General features: G+C 40.1%; 1 protein-coding gene across 7 annotated transcripts in view; it reads right to left on the bottom strand.

Moving 5' to 3' along the window:
* The window catches only part of lpp (LIM domain containing preferred translocation partner in lipoma), a 154923-nt gene extending 136531 nt beyond the window's left edge, over positions 1-18392 (bottom strand). The window contains exons 1-2 of one of the 7 annotated variants that reach the window (XM_020609956.1): positions 18135-18392; positions 11921-11992 (exon numbers count right to left, since the gene is read on the bottom strand). The gene's annotated coding sequence lies outside the window, so the exon portion shown is untranslated. The other 6 variants (XM_020609958.1, XM_020609957.1, XM_020609959.1 and 3 more) reach the window with 6 other exon arrangements.
* Between the last annotated feature and the right edge of the window lie 2247 nt (positions 18393-20639).

Raw genomic sequence — 20639 nt, 5'->3', positions numbered from 1 at the left:
GGCAAAGCCACATGAGCTCGATGCAAGAGAGAAAAACAACCCTCTTTGCCTGCCTAAGTTCCAAACAGTGTTCTCATAATGACATTAATAGAAACTAAAACATCATGCTAATGGTTTTTCATTAAGTTACTGTTACCAAGCAGTCATCCCATCTATAAGATTGTGGGAGAACAAATGCCTGAGGCTAACTTTTCAATACTTTTATCATTGGCAGAAACTGTCAGATCTGCACATACGTGGTCTCTGGGCTATCTGGTGCAACCCCTGGAAAAAAAAAGGCTAAACAAATCTATGGCTTTGGTCTATATGTTTTTCCTAAGTTAAAGCTTCCACAAAAAATGAAAGTTGGGCCAGTGGAGGAATTTAACATTTTTGAGAATGCATCTAATGTACAGACTGTGTGTAATATAAACACAGACCTGAGTTAAGTTTAAAAAACTGTGATTATTTATTTACAAAACGCAGTAGAAGACAAAGAGATCAGATTTAGTTTAAATTCAATCCAAGAAGCCTCTGTAAAAGTTCAGGTAACTGATAATTAATGACATTTATACTGTAAATGCTTTCTTTGAATGGTTTCATTATTTGCTGATATTCAATAATTAAAAGTGATTTATTTGAAGGGATTAGGCTGGTCATACAGAGACTAAAATGAACTGCCTCTGTTAACGTATGTCAGCCTGTCAGTCCTGGATTAATAAGGATAATCACTTTTATTTGGCCAAGTATATTACACACACAAGGAATTTGTTTCTGGTACAGGACTGAGGCAGCCATCTGCTCACACTGATGGCTCTAACCATCGGGGGCAACTAGTTTGTAGATTAATTTATTTGTCTGTGCCATAAACCTCTATTGTTCAAAAATGATTAAAAGCACATCAGGGAAACACACTGCTGCACTGGCTGACATGTTTCCTCATTACGAAACACAAGACCCTGATATTTGTTAAGAATATCCAGAGATCTCTTGCTTGACTCTTGCTTACTTCAGATGCTGTAAAAAGTTACAGCCATTTGGAGCCTTTGAGGCAACTTTTTTTAAAAGCAGTTTTTTGTTTTGTAATGAGGAAACATGGCAACCAGTGGAGCAGTGCAATGAAGGTCTATGGCACAGATGAATAAACTAATCCAGGACTGCCTGACAGACTGGCCTAATCCTTTCAGTTGTAACACTAGCCATGTCCACAGACATCCCTCATCCATCAATCATTATATTTTCATTCATATGTATTGCAGTTTATATGTTTCAACACATCATTGATCATTAATGACAACATTAATGGCAACATGCATTTGATCGCCTTTAGAGGCTGGCATCCCTCATTGAGTGTCAAACAAGAGTATCAGTCACATTGTGTGAAACGTCCTATTAGTCTCAAGCATGTTCTTAATCTCATTAATCAGTTAGTGACATCTGATCATTAAATGACATGGATGTAGAAAAAATGTCACCTCTGGAACTGTTATAACAAAGAGGACAGTTGTTTACTGGCAACCAAAGAATTGGCGAACAGCAAACTTTCAACAGCCAGTGTGTGGAAAATGAAGGATGCTGGATGCCATGAAAAAATGCACATCATGACTTAATGCAAGACTAAGTGTTAGTCCAGGAACTTTTCTGGGAAGCCAGGGACCTTTTCAGGAACTTTACCATCATTTCAAAAGAGAGCAAAAGCCTTCTTGTTTTGGTTTCTTAGCCTCTTAGACTCCCCAAAAGTACCAATGATATTCAAGGAACAATCAGAAATTACTAGCTACTAATAATATGAACATTAGGACTAGACATGGCAATTCTGAGAGAGACAGAAAGGGATGAGGACAAGAAAGAACATGCAAGAGAGACAAAACAGAAGCTTGGTTAACTGGTTGAATGCAATGCTAAAGCACAAAAAACCCGACATGTCCCATGAGAATATACAACTAACAAGCCTTGGTCTTTTAATATAGTCAATATTATTAGTCAACTATAGTCAAATATGCACTGATTGAGTCATTAGCCTATCACAAGCTTCTAATGCTATGGCATCATTTTCTGGAATTTCCAAGCTATTTAAAGACACAGTCAGTCAGTTGTGCTGGCACAGAAAGTGCTCCCGGTGGCTTGACTAGCACCCTTGTGTGGCAGCCTGTTGTCATCGGTGTGTGAATGTTGTCTGTGAATGGGTGAATGGTGTATCATCTCTTGTAAAGCGCTATATAAATACAGTCCATTTACCATTTACAGTCCATTACTCCCCAAGTTCCAGAAAATCACCCCAAGTCCAGCCTAAAACTGCTTGTGCACTTTGTGGAGCCTGAGTATGTCCAAGCCTAGCAGAACCATAACAGAAGCCTTGGTGTGGAATCAGAGCAGCTATCTACTTTAAGTCAGTGTAGCGATGAGCCACGCTGGGGGTAGGAATTTCTGTCCTGTTGTCTGGAATTTCATTACATTCAAGAAGAGGATAACTCTTCTTAGTTGCCCCCGATGGTTAGAGCCATCAGTGTGAGTTGGCGCTGCAGATGGCTGCCTCAGTCCTGTACCAGGGACAAGTGAGAACTTCACCTTTCCATCCCAAGACTCAATACAGAAGCTGGAAGCTAGTCTGTCTGTATTCTCTGTTACTGCTGAACATGTTTTGGGTGGTAGGAGGAGTTAGGGCCATCAAATAGGTCAAAAGGTTTGGATCGAGCCAAAGATTGGTTACTCTGCTCATCCAAGATCACATACACATTGATTGCTTTATCCAGACAGTCAGCAGGATAGACCTTTGCTAAGAATATCTTTGAGCAACGTCTGTCAGCTAAGTCGTCTCCTCAGACTTGTGTGCATTCAGCAATCACCTCAGCTGGACACTCCAAAGCTGATGTGGGCTGTTGCTCCCCACCATGATCTCAAGAGGCACTCATACAGTATGTATACTCCAAGAGGCAGTTCCTAGGTGAAGAGCTGATGGGTGTTTCTCACTTTCACATACTGAGCACTTGATGTCTGACCTACACTCTCTGGCGATGTGTGTATTAGACAAGCAACATCTAAAGCAAATCTTTTGGTCTCTGAGTAAGGCCTTGTGTTGTTCCAGTGTCCTTTCATGTAAGGCACAGCATTTTCCAATGTAGCGTTCTAGCTAATTGCTGAATTTCAGGGGGCCAGTGGCTACCAGTTCATGGCAGGCAAGGAATCTGGCAAGTCTGACATATTGGAACTGTAATCATTAGCATACGTTACAGTATGACTGCAAGGAGGTGGTAGAGCAGCAACATCACTACACTGCATGGTGTAATGTTTTCTATTGTACGACAGGTAGTTCTTCCTTTGCATGACATGAATTATAGGGTTTATACACAAGTAGAGCTGAGGGGGGAATGACTGGTGACCTTCATTATCAGCAGGAGGAAGATCTCCCTCTGCATTAAACCAAGTGGCATGTACAGAACGAAGGGTTGAAGGTTCTGTGTTTACTTGTTTAGCCTTGTATGCAGGAAGAGGTTTTGCACCTGAAGCTGAGTTTACACTTTTTTCTTCCCTTGTTTGCTCTGCTATGTACTGTCTGGTACGTTGGGCTATGTCGAGTAGAGCCGTGTCAAGCTGGAGTTTACAGCTAAGCCTCTCACTAACCACATTAGCTGCTGCCTCTAAGATGTCGGCTTCTGCTACAGCTGCAGCAGTTTCTTTTTCTAGGTTTAGTTTTTCCATTGAGGCTTCTAACTGGGCTTTTTCTATTTTCATTCTCATCTCCTTTTCAGCCAATGCAAGGTGTGCTTTAGCAGCTTTAGCTATGGGCAATGCAGCGGGGGTATCTGTGCATAAGCTACTTCGAAAAGAGCATAAAACATAGGATCTTGTGTTATATAAAGATGGATAGTGTCCATCTATGATGCTAATTTTGACAGTTATTAGTACAGACTCAGTCATCCACTAATTAAGCAATATTGCATAGTGGCCTTCTCATCTCCTGTGTATTGCTTTATCTCACCAGCTGAATGGCATCCTTGAACTGCACTGTCTTTGCCCCTCCTTCCCGAACCTGCAACTACGGATGCCTGCTTACAACAAACCATTCAGTCCAAAGCTACAGCATTAGCTGTGTAATAGGTCCCGGCTCTACGGCAGTATTGCAGTGGCACAATTACAGTTGATGAGGTTGACACATTAGTGATTTTTGATATGTAGTTTGCACGCATGGCTAATGTTGTTTGTCAATGAAGTCTGATGACGAGATAGACAGCTAAGGTAATTCAACTTTTAGGTTAGATCATGATAGTGATGTCGAACCACACCTAACACCTGAAACAAAAATTAGCTGATGGGTAATGGTTGGGTAATGTCATGCACCGATAAGGATGACAGAATTTGTGCTGTGTTAATTTCCAGGGTGACAGGCACTGTCTTGGACACAGTCTGACTTGTAGTTGCTGAGAGGTCTTCCATGACTAGCCACTTGAAATAACTACTCAGAGTTTGTTTTTTTAACTCTTCTTATAACCTTCGCTAGGTAACAAGAGTTGCTAATTTATGGCTCGTATGTTGACAGTTCAGGGCAGAGAAGGTGGAATAACAGCAGAGGGGTTGTAGACAATGCCCCCCTCATGGAGGGGGGTGGTATAGTTGAGAGCCACCATGTCCTGTCCCATTTTCACTTGATTTAATAATGTGTAAAATCTTAGTTCATGCAGCTTTAAAAACATTTTTTAAATGTTCAATCTGCACTTTAAAACTCTGTGAAGAAGAAATTGCTGTTGAGAAGGCATCATTAGTTATAGTGTAATCAAGAGTTAGCAGAAAAACAAAGTAATCAAGCCCTTAAACTGATTCCCCTGAATAAGAAAACGATAATCTCCTCCACTTTAGCTTGATTCTCTTCAGCTTAACTGCATCCTCAGTGTAATTGCTCCTGTTAATCATGCCCTAATTTGTTGACAAGATTCATTTGGAAGACTTGTCTTGAAAACATACAATCTCTCTGGAGGATCTCAATATCTTGAAATTAAAAACAGCAAATTGGAATGAGACCAGATTAAGTCATTTTAAGAGTGTTGGAGATGATACCAGAGACTATGATCAGTGTTTGCCGCAGCTTACTAGTAGTAACTAGTAATCCTCTAGAAGTAGGGCTGCTGAACAAAACAGTCTTGTTGACAGTGTTAGAAACTGCTTGCTACAACATTTACTACCAGAAAACTAGTAGTGAACTAAAATAATTCAAATCAACTGCACTGGTAATGGTTCAATATTTGTGTTAGATAATTGTAAAATCTTATAAAGTTGATCTTTAAATATTCAGAGCCTCTGTGTGTGTGTGTGTGTGTGTGTGTGTGTGTGTGTGTGTGTGTGAGAGAGAGTGAGTGAGTGAGTGAGATGATTAGCTTTAATGGCTACTCTAAAATAATTAGCTCATTATAGCTGTGAATTTTATCCCATAATTTTTTATTATGATAGTCCATTCTCACAAAAACTCCTCTGTATAACATCTTCCCAGTAAACTGCTATAATCTTGCCATGGCATAGTGCTTTAAAACAAGACTGGGTAAGCTTTGCTGAACAACAGCTACTCAAAAGTGACAATTATTAAATAACTTCATATGCTAAAACATTGTGCAATAGTGGCACAAGTATGGAGAGCCACAAAGTCGGAGAACTGCAATGAGTATCTTCTTAAACTCTTTTCAATTTTAACCCTTTTCTTCTTCAAAAAGTTAAGTAGTTTCACTTCAAAGTCAGTCAACACCAAAATGTCACGCGTTCTGTGTTGATGCAGGGATTTGAACTTGTGGTTGGGGCATGCAAACTGGCCAGTTGTCCAGGTAAATGGAGATGCTTAGCCATGGTTGCCACATGGGTGTGAGGACAGCAATGTGTGAAAGCCAGAGATACACCAAAGGATAGGACCTGAACTCAGATATTTTGTCCCCAAAACCAAACTTCAGGATCCATTAGGTCCCCTGCCACATTTGAATCTGGCAGTACATCCTTGAGTTCAATGATGACAGCTTGCCTCGCTCTGGGAATTGTTGACACCCTGCCCAACTAACACAAGTGAACTTACTTGTGAATCCCAGACTTAACATACACACATTTGCTCACAAAATGTGTGTAAGCACAGATTGTCACACTGCACCCTGAGTGAAGTGGAGATCAAATAGTCAGTGATTCCACACAGGTGTTCTATAGATTTAACTATAGGGTGTGGCAGAGCAAGCTGGTGCATCTTAAATGTACATCATGCACCCTGATCACAGAGGGATCAACCTCACACATATGGAATAGAGAGATAGTTTCTTCACTTATAGAACCAAAGTTTCTATGTAACCAGACATTTTCAACCACCTGTTGTGATCACACAGACAAAAAAGTTCTATCCCAGTTAGGGCTTCCACAACAGCTAGCATCCTGTAGTGACAGTGTTTCCTTTAGGCCGGTGTCTGGTCTAGTATGTGCCTGTCTGATAAGTTGTGCACTGTCAAGCCACAGTTACGCACTGCAGATCCACTGGTTAAATTTTGTGCAACCAACAGCAGACCTTGTGCAATAACCACAAAGACATCTGTGCACATCCAACCCTTCTTATTATTCTACAGTTTCTACTGCAAATCAACAGGCATGTTGGAGATGGATAAATCGAACCGTTCACTCAGTTCTGTGAAAAATTGCAGCTCGGGTAAAACTTCTCTCTCCACTAATAACTCCTACAAGACCATCTATGCTACCAGTGTCTCCTTTCAAAATACTTGGTAAAAGGGGCAATATGCGACATCTTTTTAATGATTCTGACCACATTTTTCTTATAATGGAGGTACCGGTAGTGGTGTGGCTGGGATGAACAACGTGATAGAGACTGGATAAAATGTTAGGCATATTCCCCAAAACCAAAAGAGTTGATTTAAAACTCCCAGTTTATTTGTGGATTATTACCAGGATCATATGTATGCTACAATATGAAAATTAAGTGCGCAAGCATTTAATTTACAAATTGTCAGCAATTGTTCTTGCATGTAAAACAGGCATATCTAACTGGTTCAAACTTCAAAAATTATTTCCTTAAAAACTGATGACACTTTTATTTATAGCAGTACAGTGCCATTTAACTGCAAATAGTTATTGTATGGATCACTGTGATAACAATTAGACTGTGCACTATTTTGCATGGAAACCATAATGACCATCACATCCTCAAATCTTTCACCATGTAAATTCAGTTCAAAGACAGACATCATCTGCTCTTGTCAGGGCCCAAAGTGGTAGGCTGACTGATCAGCAGTCCGAACAACACTGCCATCTCTACAACCACTAGCATGGCCCAAAATGTAGGCCTACATAAGACAGACAAAAAGTCAGGATCTTCCTCACATAATTAATGTTGCTTCTTTGGCCATGTAATTAGTGATTTCTTAATTCCCTGTCAAAAGCGCAGACAGGTTGAACACATTTAAAGAGTTTGTTGGATTTAATGGACCGTACTGGACAAGCATGTTCCCAGAAAATCAACATATGCAGTTGATAAGGACTGAAATTGTGGCTGAGGATCAGTCAGTACTATGAAAACTATAAAGAAAAAAGGGTTGAAAATGTGCTTTACACATTATTTTAGAAAGAGATAAAAGAGTCATAACAGCTTACATTCACTACTAAATATGCAAACATGCATTAGTCAGTTTCTAATAAAACTATATGAAGAAAAAAAAACAAGTGACACTGGTATGTAAACTGACAAACTAGCTTCAAGGCTGAAACCTGATACAGTCCCAGCATAATTTAAAGATAAAAGTAATTAGGTAATAACACCGCAGCATCACTCAAGTCAGAAGCCCTTACAGCTAAGAAAAATCATTTACCTCTTCCCTCGACTTGTGAAGGGATATAAACTGCCAGGCAGCTGCCACTAAATGTTTGAAGTGTAAAGGTAAAAGCCAGGAGGAAGGTCAGACCTGTCAAGGTATAGCAGTCAGAGTGGATGCTTGCAAAACCAGAGTTCTTCAATGGCCTGAGCTGCCCCGAACTCACACAGGGCTTTCTAACCATTTCTGTCCTAAAATATCTATTCAACTCAGACACAACGGATGTTGCACTTTTCATCTTCATCCCTAACCTTCTTCTATTACTCACACGCAGTTGTAGCCTATGTACTGTCAGTCTCACGGTCAGCACAGTTCTTGTTGCAACTTTTTAAAAACATTCCTGAATATTTGGTGAGCGGAACAGTCAAACTCAGTATAGTCTTTTCCATATCTGCAAAAATACACAGGAACACCATGTGTTGGCTCTATGTCTGATGCAAGGAAACAGCAATGACATATCTTTTATAGCTCTCAAACATTCAGGCAAGCTGTGACAAATAGTGACAAGCTCCCCACAAGCAACCTATTATAGAGATAATGGATAATGCAAAAAACACGGATGAATAAAACATTTTGCTCTTTATAACTCAATATATTATATTATTATGTCCGGCTATTTTCTCAATAACAATTACATTCTCTCACGGTACCCATGCATGACACCATAAAACTGAAATATTAAAACAAAACGGATACTCACAGCTTCTCTTTAGCTCATTGAAGCACAGAAAACTGCTAGCCTTACTAAATGGCAGTCACTTGGAAGCGCCTCTCACCCCTAGAAAGCCTTATGCAGCTGAAATGACTCACATCCCCTCTTCCAACCTCTGTCAACCATCATGAGGAGGTAAACATTTCCAAATATGGAGAAAATATGAAGACAGTATTGAGGGCAATATCAGTTTGGTTTGCTCTTAGCTTGGAATGCCATAGTCTGTGAGCCAGAGTCCCTCTGCAGAGCCAGTTCTGTGGTGCATACCTTTCACTAGGAATAATAACGATGACTGTAGAGAACTGTTCACAAATCGAGCTCAGTCTGACCTAACATGGGTAACACTGTCAGCCTGCCCTATGAGGCCTATTCTAAATAGCAAAGAGATTAGTTATCTTAAAACTAAGTGGGAATGACAATACATTGCAATAATGACATATAATAAAAAAAAAATTTTTAATTCATCAGGTGACCAGTACCAGATTAGAAGGTAAAGACAAGCCCATATACTGTAAGAAGCTCCCGAGTCTTATCACACAGATCGTCTTCAAGTGATAAAAACGTGCAATTAATATCCGATTATGCCCCGTGAGTGCCGCAGGTCAGCAGAGATCACAGTAATATTAGCAGCCATTAAGAGAGAACATTACAATGCTGTCTGGCCTGCAGTATCGATGAGCAACTTGGCGTGCGAGTGCTCATTTCCTCAAGCCCACTTCATCTAAATCCCAAAGGAATGGATGAGTGACCAGAGCACTGAGACTCTTAGATTTTCATACATTCTATTAAAGATACTGATTTAATTTGCAGTTGAACTCTGTTTTTTCTGCTCACTTTCAAATTTGACCCATTTTCATATACTCCGGAATCTGGTGCAAATCAGTATAAATACTCATATCAGAATTCATGCAACTTTTAGCATGGTTTATTTGCCACATTTGTCAGTGCTTCACACTGGCACTTGAGCAAAGATGAGTTCAGACAGCTGCAGTGGAGGTGATCATAAGGAGAAACCTGAGGTGCTGCAAGTTCTTTCAAATGTTGTTTTAATGAAAATCTAAAAGATGTAACCTCTGTTTAGAAGCACCTTAGAACAGCCGGTTAAACAGAGCCAACTGAGAATGTCACTTCAATATCAACAGAAGAGATATGAGCCTTAACAACAACATTAAAGAATCTGGCTGAGGCTGGATAGGCTGTGCTTTTCCCTAGTTAAACCAAACTGTATGCAATAAGCCCAGCTGAGCCAGTTGAGATACATGACAACACCACATGCTATGATTGCACTCAATTAGCAGCACTATGAAACACACTGTGAACAACTTAACAAGCCAAACCAAACCTGAGCAGTAAATCAAGCCATACACTTTGAATATGGCCTCACATAAAGGTGATATTACACCTGCTACACAAAAGCTTACGACAATAATTCATTAAAAAGTTATGTTAATAAGAGTTCTCAATGTAAAACAATGATTTACCAGCAAGTAGTTAATACTTGAGACAACCAAACATATTTTGCTTGTCCCACTAATCTACTTTAAGTTCCCAAACCATCCCCGTGGGTGGAGATGGGATGCTTTCTGCACATGACTTGCCTATACAGTGCCTTGCGAAAGTATTCGGCCCCCTTGAACTTTGCGACCTTTTGCCACATTTCAGGCTTCAAACATAAAGATATAAAACTGTAATTTTTTGTGAAGAATCAACAACAAGTGGGACACAATCATGAAGTGGAACGAAATTTATTGGATATTTCAAACTTTTTTAACAAATAAAAAACTGAATAATTGGGCGTGCAAAATTATTCAGCCCCTTTACTTTCAGTGCAGCAAACTCTCTCCAGAAGTTCAGTGAGGATCTCTGAATGATCCAATGTTGACCTAAATGACTAATGATGATAAATAGAATCCACCTGTGTGTAATCAAGTCTCCGTATAAATGCACCTGCACTGTGATAGTCTCAGAGGTCCGTTTAAAGCGCAGAGAGCATCATGAAGAACAAGGAACACACCAGGCAGGTCCGAGATACTGTTGTGGAGAAGTTTAAAGCCGGATTTGGATACAAAAAGATTTCCCAAGCTTTAAACATCCCAAGGAGCACTGTGCAAGCGATAATATTGAAATGGAAGGAGTATCAGACCACTGCAAATCTACCAAGACCTGGCCGTCCCTCTAAACTTTCAGCTCATACAAGGAGAAGACTGATCAGAGATGCAGCCAAGAGGCCCATGATCACTCTGGATGAACTGCAGAGATCTACAGCTGAGGTGGGAGACTCTGTCCATAGGACAACAATCAGTCGTATACTGCACAAATCTGGCCTTTATGGAAGAGTGGCAAGAAGAAAGCCATTTCTTAAAGATATCCATAAAAAGTGTTGTTTAAAGTTTGCCACAAGCCACCTGGGAGACACACCAAACATGTGGAAGAAGGTGCTCTGGTCAGATGAAACCAAAATCGAACTTTTTGGCAACAATGCAAAATGTTATGTTTGGCGTAAAAGCAACACAGCTCATCACCCTGAACACACCATCCCCATTGTCAAACATGGTGGTGGCAGCATCATGGTTTGGGCCTGCTTTTCTTCAGCAGGGACAGGGAAGATGGTTAAAATTGATGGGAAGATGGATGGAGCCAAATACAGGACCATTTTGGAAGGAAACCTGATGGAGTCTGCAAAAGACCTGAGACTGGGATGGAGATTTGTCTTCCAACAAGACAATGATCCAAAACATAAAGCAAAATCTACAATGGAATGGTTCAAAACTAAACATATCCAGGTGTTAGAATGGCCAAGTCAAAGTCCAGACCTGAATCCACTCGAGAATCTGTGGAAAGAACTGAAAACTGCTGTTCACAAACGCTCTCTATCCAACCTCACTGAGCTCGAGCTGTTTTGCAAGGAGGAATGGGCAAAATTTAAGTCTCTTGATGTGCAAAACTGATAGAGACATACCCCAAGTGACTTACAGCTGTAATCGCAGCAAAAGGTGGCGCTACAAAGTATTAACTTAAGGGGGCTGAATAATTTTGCACGCCCAATTTTTCAGTTTTTTATTTGTTAAAAAAGTTTGAAATATCCAATAAATTTCGTTCCACTTCATGATTGTGTCCCACTTGTTGTTGATTCTTCACAAAAAATTACAGTTTTATATCTTTATGTTTGAAGCCTGAAATGTGGCAAAAGGCCGCAAAGTTCAAGGGGGCCGAATACTTTCGCAAGGCACTGTAAGTTGCCAAATTATATGTCCAAATTTTTTGCACTTAAACTGGAAGCTAAAACATACAACCTGCCAAACATAAGATCCACTACCACCCACCACAAAAGCTGGCCAAAACACAGGACCAACACAATGAATATAACAAAGTGCAGCTCAAGCTGTCCTACCTTGTCTCCTCTCTCGACCTGTGGGATTTCTGGAATACAGCTGAAGCAATGTCTTTTACTGTATGTTGAAATCTGTTGAGATGGAGAAATAAAGACAACTCTGACTCACTCTAATGAAATACTACAATCATGTTCTGCATGACCACACCAACATGGGCCAGTACGTGGATCTTGTCAGCTAGACTGTTTTTCCATGACTGTGTCATTCCTCAGTGGAAAGACGAACCATGCAAAGGATCTAAATCCTGTACGTGCAAGATGTCCATTTAAATTGATTTTTGTCATTTTTCACCTGGCACCTGTCACACTGTCGAGGTAATACTTCACTGCAAAGACAGTGAAGGGAAGACAATGCAGACAAGTACTACAGGAAGATTTCACTATAGTCTAACAACTACTGCATGAACAAAACTAACAGACTAAAACAACATTTGTTATAGGTCCAATTGTGCAGCATAAGGCATAGCAACATTTAAAGCTCCGTCTTTACACATAAAAAAAAATGTTTTTCCTCCACCCACCCACCCACACACACACACACACACAGGCATTTTTATTTAGCCCGTCTGATTGGTTCCCTAGTCAAGTATACACTGCCCGGCCACTTTATTAGATACACCTTTACAATTGTTTGCACTTCAATGCATCAATTCCGCCTTAACATCTGTGTTTAGGAAGCTCAAAATGTTTGTTTTTGGTGAAATTGTCATAAATGTATAAATTCACTTCTCTGTTTATTATTGAGGTCATAGTTAAAGGTGGTGTTGTACTGAACTACATTATATTCAGAGGTGTTCCTAATGTTCTGACCCTCTCATGTATGTAGCTGGGGAGGACAAAAATAGACATATTTCACCAAAAATCTGAACATTTTGAGCTTCAAAAACACAGATGTTAAGGCAGAAGTGTTGCATTGAATTGCATACAATTGTACAGGTGTACCTAATAAAGTGGCTGATGAGCGTAAACTTTGAATGGAGCTGCAGGGGGCTATGGCTACACTCCCTTTACATGCTGAAGTGACAAACATCTGATTTTTTTCCCCTCAGAGTGACTCAGATCTTTTCACAGATGTGTGAACAAACCAAATCTAATATTTTCAAACCAGGTCTGGCCCACTTCTATATGTGATTCACATCCGGTCTCTGACTATGTGACCTCTGTCAGAACAGTCACATTAGAATTCGTGTAAGTGTATTTTTCCCACATCTTATTCCTCTTCACATGCTGCACATACTGTATCGCCTGTCGCAATCATTCCGTGTTTGCACCTCGCTGACACTGATAAACATAGAGGAAGGCAACAACAGTGCAGGGGGTGAGAAGGGGGACAAGGAGGCTTCAAATGTGTTGGACATTTGTGGAGAAGCTTCTGATTAAGGTCAGCTGGAAGGAACATCTCATAACTGAGCAGGTTTTTTTTGGGAAACTGCACAATTTGACCATCATTCAAATGGAACAGTTATCCTAATATACATGTCACTCACATTTCAGTTAAATCTATGCATGTATGGCAGTTTAGGAGCTCAGTAGTGTTCACATACAGAGTCAAAAACATGTCATCAGCTAAAATGAACATGAACTATTCACACAAGTAGGGAGAAAAAAAAAAAAAACAAACTTGGACATTCAGGCCTGTACAATAGCCTATGTGACATCACTAATAAGAATAACAAATGCAAACTGTCCCACCCCCCCAACAGGTGCAACAAAACTAAGATGAGAGTGAGGGATGTGTCAATCAAGTGCAGCTCTCACAGTCCTGAGCAGAAGCACTTTATTAGACAATCCAAGTGCAGAGGAAAAAAGGTTTATTTGGGAATATGTCTCAGCTATGAAACAGCCCTGTAGCAATTCTTCCAGACAATGAACTGTCCTGCAGTAACTTTTGTTTAAGTAAAACACTGTCAACATGGTTGTGCAAACTGGCCTGCTACATGTCACACCCCTAGCCGTGAGCACAGCAGACATTTCACAACCTCAAATCAGAAAAACTTAAAATAGTGATTTGCAAGTCAAAAAAGTGCCAAATGAGGCATCAGAGAGCACGGTCATCCAGCTTAGGTTTGGCCCTTTGCCCTTTACACAATGAAATCCCTCCAGATTCCTTGAATCTTTTAATTATGTTATGCACCATAGAGGGTGACATATCCAAATCCCTTCCCATCTTTCATTGAGGGACATTGTTTTTAAACATTTCAATAATTTTCTCACACATATGTTGTCAAACTGGTGGTCCTCGGCCCATCTTTGCTCCTAAAGGGCTCAGCCTTTCTTCAATGCCACTTTTGTGCCAAATAATGATGCAGTCACCTGTTGATTCCATGTGAAACAGGTGATGTCATCAGTTCATCGTTTTACCTCTTTACTGGCCCTGAAATCCAACATCCCAGCTTTTTTGGAATGTGTTGCAGCATCAGGATTGAAGTGTTTATTTTGAACAAAGAATAAAATTGATGAGGTATCACATCAAATAACATGCTGCTGTATTGTTTATGTAATACAGGACACAGATGATTTACACATCACTATTTTCAGTTTTAATTTAAATTTTACATATCGCCCTAGTGTATTGTCAGAGGTATATTTGATTTGATTGTGTCATAACATTATGTGACATTTGCTCTGATCCATTCATATTTTAGTGAAGGTAATTTCTTTAAGATTGTATAATGTAAAGCATTACTGGTTTGCTGAGTTCATCGGCCTCAGATCAGTCCGTACCGATCAGATTGTCACCTGCCACATTAGGGCTAAAGGTTGCTACCCCACTGCAGGAGAGATAAAGCAACAGTATGACTGTCTGTGAAACACACAGGCACTGCTGTGTACTGGTAGACCACACTTAAGCATTACAAACACACACTAGTGTCTTTGGTAACACATTCTAAAAGCTCCCTTTCTGACACCACACTCTAATCTAAAACTGTGCAGTCGGATAAAGTCTGTCCTGCAACAGGAGGACATCCTCATTAAAATGTGCCAAAAAACACAACTTGACTAGACCTAGTGGGGGTGGCCCAGGCTCAAAGGCACAGTTGAGGAATTCGTCTTTTAACTTTAACATCATCAACACTGTCAAACAAGTCCTTTTAAAGACAGTTCCACTTAATGTTGCCTGAGTCAAAAGTGTGTCGGAGTGGCGCTGATGTATTTGGTTTGAAGGCAGCACTCTCAGGGGACCTTGGTGTTATTGATTTAAAATTCACATCCAAGTCAAAGCTTGAATTCAGTCATTTACAGATGAAAGTGTAACTTATGTTTCACACTCACTACATTTTATGGCAGAACAATATATATAATTTAGGCCAAGGTTCTTTTTCCACTCACAAAGAGGAAGACAACTGAAAATGTCAAAAGTCATTTATATTGGCTTTCAATTAAGTCATCTGAGACTATGACCCATTTAAAGCTCCGGAGGAAAACCTGAGACAGGAAACTACTGCTTTAAGATAATGTAATTTCTTCCATGCAGATAAAGAAAACCATGCACACTTCAAATGTCTTTGAAAAGTCAGCATACAGTCATGGCCAAAAATGTTGGTACCCCTGCATTTCTGTCAGATAACACACCACTTCTCCCAGAGAATTGTTGAAATCACAAATTCTTTGGTCCTCTCATGTTTATTTCTTTTGTTAACACAACACAAAAAAACTGAGGAAAAAAGCCAAATCTGGTCCACTCCACACAGAACTCCAAAAATGGACTGGAAAGAATTACTGACACCTTTTCAAAACCATCAGGAATAGTTGTATTTCAAGCATGTGATGCTCCTTTGATTTGTAATGACACTCACCTGTAGCAGCCAACAGGTTCTGGCAACATAGAAATCAAACTTGCAGCCAGTTAAAATGGAGAAAAGTTGACTCAACCTTTCTGTAGTGTGAACTACACTCGGCTTGGAGAAGAGAGAGAAGAGCAAAGAATTGTCTGAGGATTTGAGAACCACAACAGTGGAAACGCAGGGACGGTCTCAAGGCTCCAAGTCCATCTCCAGAGATCTGGCTGTTCCTGTGTCCACTGTGATCAACATTGTCAAGAGGTTTACAGCCCATGGTGCTGTAGCTAATCACCCTGGACATGGATGAAAGAGACAGATGACAGATTGCAATTCATGCAAAGGAATATAAAACAGCCAGAGTGGAGTTAACTGACCTGAGGAAGCCACAGTCCTTCTGGGAGAATGTCCTGTGGACAGATAAGACCGAAATAGAGCTTTTTGGTCGAGCACATCATTGTACTGTTTTCAGAAAATGAAATGAGGCCTTCAAAGAAAAGAACACGGTCCCTACCGTCAAACATGGTGGAGGTTCACTGGTGTTTTGGGGTTTGACTGTGTGTATGGCATTATGAAATCTGAAGACTACCACTGAACTCTGGGGCATAATGTAGGGCCCAGTGTCAGAAAGGTCTCTGTCAGAGGTTATGGGTCTTACAGCAGGACAATGACCCAAAGCAGACTTCAGAAAGCACCAGAAATGGTTTCAGACAATGAGCTGAAGAGTTCTGAAGTGACTGCAATGAGTCCAGATCTAAACCCCATAAAGCAGCTTGGAGGCATCAGAGATCAGCAGCTGGGAGAAGGAACCCTTCAAATCTGAGAGACCTGGAGCAGTTGGCAACAGAAGAGTGGTCCAACATTCCAGTAGAGAGGTGGAAGAAACTCACTGATGGTTACAGGAAGTGAGTGGTTTCAGTTCATTTGTCCACAGGGTGTGCTACCAAATATTAAATTACAGGTGCCAATAATTCTGTCCAGTCCATTTTTGGAGTTCACAGGCTCTGTGCGTGTGTGTGTGTTTCAATGCAAATAAAAGAAATAAACACAATACCAAAGAATGTGATTGCAACAATTATCTGGGAGAAATGGTGTTATCTGACAGAAATGCAGGGGTGCTGATATTTTTGGCCATGACTGTATGTGTCCATTAGTACAAACACTGTTCTCCAAACCTCATCATATCCCATTGTACACACCCAAAACTTCATAGTGAAAATGACACAGGGAGTAGCATTCCATATGAATAAACAAAGGTTCCAGTGTGCCATCATAGCACTAAGAGGATGGGATTCATTTTGGTTCATTTATGGTTACAAACACACAGCATGTGCACAGTAGGGTATTAACAAGGATTTCCAATTTTTGGATACCATTTAACTTATTAGCTCAAAGAGCAACAAAGCTGCCTCCTTCAGAAACCTCTTGGGCCACTTACATCTTGGTCAAGTCTGTCCTGTGTTAGCCCTAAAGTCTGTCCTGTCACTGTCATAGAAATGGCTTAAGTAGTCAGCCAGTTAAAAGTTACCTACAACAACGTTTAATAAGTACTCAAACTTTGGGTTGGGTCTGTTTGTGCATTTCTATACCACAAACCAAGTCAGTGATGGTTTACTGCTTTGCCTTTTCATCTAGGAAAACACTGCACTGTACTTGATCGTAACTTCTTTATGAGTGATGACAGGCCTAATGTTACACCACTGCATTAGTACTGCCTCCACAAACGTGTGCCTATGTGCACGATACTGTCATTTATTATGTCTAATGAACTCAAAGGTTCCCAACCAAGAACATGAACAACAGTTTTGTGAAAGCTAACAACAGTACGGTCTTCAAAACTACTGAAACAACGTGGCGAATCTGTGCCTCCTCTCGCGGCACTGTAACGTTATGGGGATGTGTTTTCTTTAACACCCAAACTAGCAAACGACTTCTTAGCTAGGAAGTACACCTGTAACGAGTTAGGTTAGTTCGCAGGCTCTTGTGACACAGCTAGATTAAAACAAAAAGTTTAGCGACATATTTCTGTGCAGATAAGGGCTTCTCATGTTCCTCCGGTGACAGTGCCTTCCGCATTGCTCAGCAGCAGACCATTTGGCTAAAAACAGAAACACCAAAGACGCCCAACTGACAAACCCTGACGTTTCACCCTCTTATAAAGTCGCAGCATCGCTGAGCCACTTACTAGCGACAACTTATCGTTGTTAGTATCCTCCTGTAACACCGGCCAAGGCTCCCGCACCGAGTCCACGCCCTCGTTGTGAATTCCGTCCGAGCTACAGTAACATTCATATTATATCCTAACAAGGCCGAACAAATGAAAGACAAGCTGCTACAACGCTGGGATATCGGTCATACCTAAGATTCCAGCAGTTCACACACAGCCGATATCTGCAGAGGTGTGCGTTAGACGAGCGCTCGATAGTTTCACTTACCTCGCTTTCTAGGAAATATAACAGAGGCTCAAATCACACCAAAAAGTGAAACTTCTGGATCCAAATTCTGGGAGAGTTGTAGGCAGTGACGTCACGCCCTGAAATTCCAGCCGCCTCAGTCAGTGCAGAGGTTTGCCCATGTAAGGCAGCAGGCCAGCGGTGTCACCGGGCCACCGCATCACGGCCCTCTGTGCACCGGACAGCGAACAAAAAGAAGAAATGGCCAGTGTGTGTCGGAATGTAGCTGCCTCTGCGTTTTCCACACCTAAACAGCTGTTCTTATAAGCCATTGTGAAATGGAGTAATTGTATTTGTAACTAAGTTACATACACCTGTAGCTTGCAGTCTAATTAAGTGCCTTGTCTACCTCAACACAGGTAAAACAGAAAGCTTAAACTCACAAATTACCTAGAGTCACATTAGTTATTAGATGCTTTTGAAGCATGCTGGTGCAACTAATTGTTGTTTTTAATGTGCTATAAATAAAACAAGATTTAAATTTGACACAAAGTTCTGCAGTAGGCTATATTTTATAAGTGCTGATGCCATAAGCACCTTTTGTAATTGTTTCGGTCATAGCACTTTTCCCTCCAGTTTGCAAGATTTTCTTTGCATGCATGCACAGAATATGTGAACAAGGCCTTAGTGTTTGTACAGTTACACCTTCAACAATTTGTGTAAAGTTTTACATAACTTTTTGTGTGTTAAGTGCCAAGAAAAGTGCAACCTTTTTCTCTGGGAATGAATAATATGGACTGCGAGGTTTGGGGTCAGAACACACCCAGTGCATTTGTTTTTGATTGTCCACAAACATCTGGCCAGTTAGAATTCTGTGTTTTTACTCACTTTCTTATTAAGGGGTTGAAGAGCAGAAGTGGATGAACAGTTGGTCACCAAAAGACGGACTAACAAATAAAATGATTTATCGCTTCTCGCTGTCACACCAGCATGCTGCCATCATATTCCAGTCACAGGTTACTGTGACATAGTTACTTTTAAATGTGAAATTTGGCTAAAGTGTGTGTTGTGACTCCACACAGACTAATTGTACACAGTATGTTCCATATACTTTAAAACGTTTTTAATAGCAACACACGTGTCTGACATGTCATATTAGGGTAAGCACAGATGTTACTATTAACATGCACAATACCAGGACCCTGAAACAGAAGCAACCAAATGGAATTTAGCTACCTTTAATTGTATTGTTTACACCTGTGTTTATCTGGCTGTGACATGTTCAAAAGTTTTCAGTGTTTTTGAGGTTAGTTCACAAGAAATTAACCTTACTGTTTTGATTCAATGTGAAATATAACATGTGCACAGCCTTACATCAATCAAAGTGTGACTTTCAAAATGCGACTAGCAATTAAACATCACGAAGAGAAAACAAAAAAATATTTATACAAAGATTTAAAGCAGCATTAGATATTTCTGGGCCTGTGGGGTTAACAGAATAAGTATGCTGTAAACACAACACTGGTATACAGTATTATGACCTATTTATTATTATAACGTTAATCTGATGAGTTTGTTAGCTATCAGTTACCTGTTTACACATCCAGCTGATACTAAGTAATTATTATTACTCAGTATTATTATTAATTGGAGCCATGTTTCTGTGTAAACAAATAATCCAAAACCTATTGTCAATCCTCTTTTAGCTATTTTTGGGACTGGAGAAAAGATATCTGGCTTTTTAGCTGATAAATGCTCCACCATGACTTGATTTGCTTTTTAGTCCTGGGCAGGTAATGGATATCGGGTATGCTGGGGATTTATTACTGAAAAAAGTAGTTGTGAGCAACTGCTTCATTTCCAATGTGCGTTGTATTAAGGAGCACTCAAAAATGTGGTGTTTTTAGTAACCATACCTTTTTCAAACATTTTAATTTTAACTGTGCAAATACAGTAAATCAGTATGTTGCATGGAACTGGAGACTAGTAACTTGTTACATTAACAGTGATTCCGTTCCATACAAGCCACGTTAGTAAACTATGAAGTTAACTTTAAGTTAACTTTTCCTGCTCTTAACACATCAAGATTTCTGCTGTGAAAAAGATCTATGCTGACAGCTAGATTAAGCTCCTTCAATCAGTGTACTTTTTTGACTAAAGGCACGTCACATTTGTAGAGAACTATCATCTTTATTTGAACAGTACCTCAATATATTCTAGTTTATAATGAGTGAGTACTCATTATCCTCAGCTTGACTTGAATTTGGAGTTGTTCTGCCACTTCTTGTTTCTCAAAGCTGAAATGTTTCTGATGTTTGATCTAAGTGAGTCACTATCAGTCGTCCAACAAAGCTCTCGCTTCATGTAGACTTTGCCTGACCTCAGTGATCTCTGCCATGCAAACTAGACAATTAGACCGCAAGTTCATGATTGCATGCAAATACAATAAGTGCTTTTTCAACCCTGATTCTGTTCTCACAGTGTTCATTATACTGACATTGTGTTTTGTGTATTTGTACACGCTGATACATTTAGACATTCAGATCT

The sequence above is a fragment of the Monopterus albus genome, unplaced genomic scaffold, assembly GCF_001952655.1.
Source record: "Monopterus albus unplaced genomic scaffold, M_albus_1.0 scaffold103.1, whole genome shotgun sequence".
Taxonomy (NCBI): Eukaryota; Metazoa; Chordata; class Actinopteri; order Synbranchiformes; family Synbranchidae; genus Monopterus; species Monopterus albus.
Note: the sequence above shows the minus strand (reverse complement) of the source record. Positions and strands in the feature narration are given on the sequence as shown.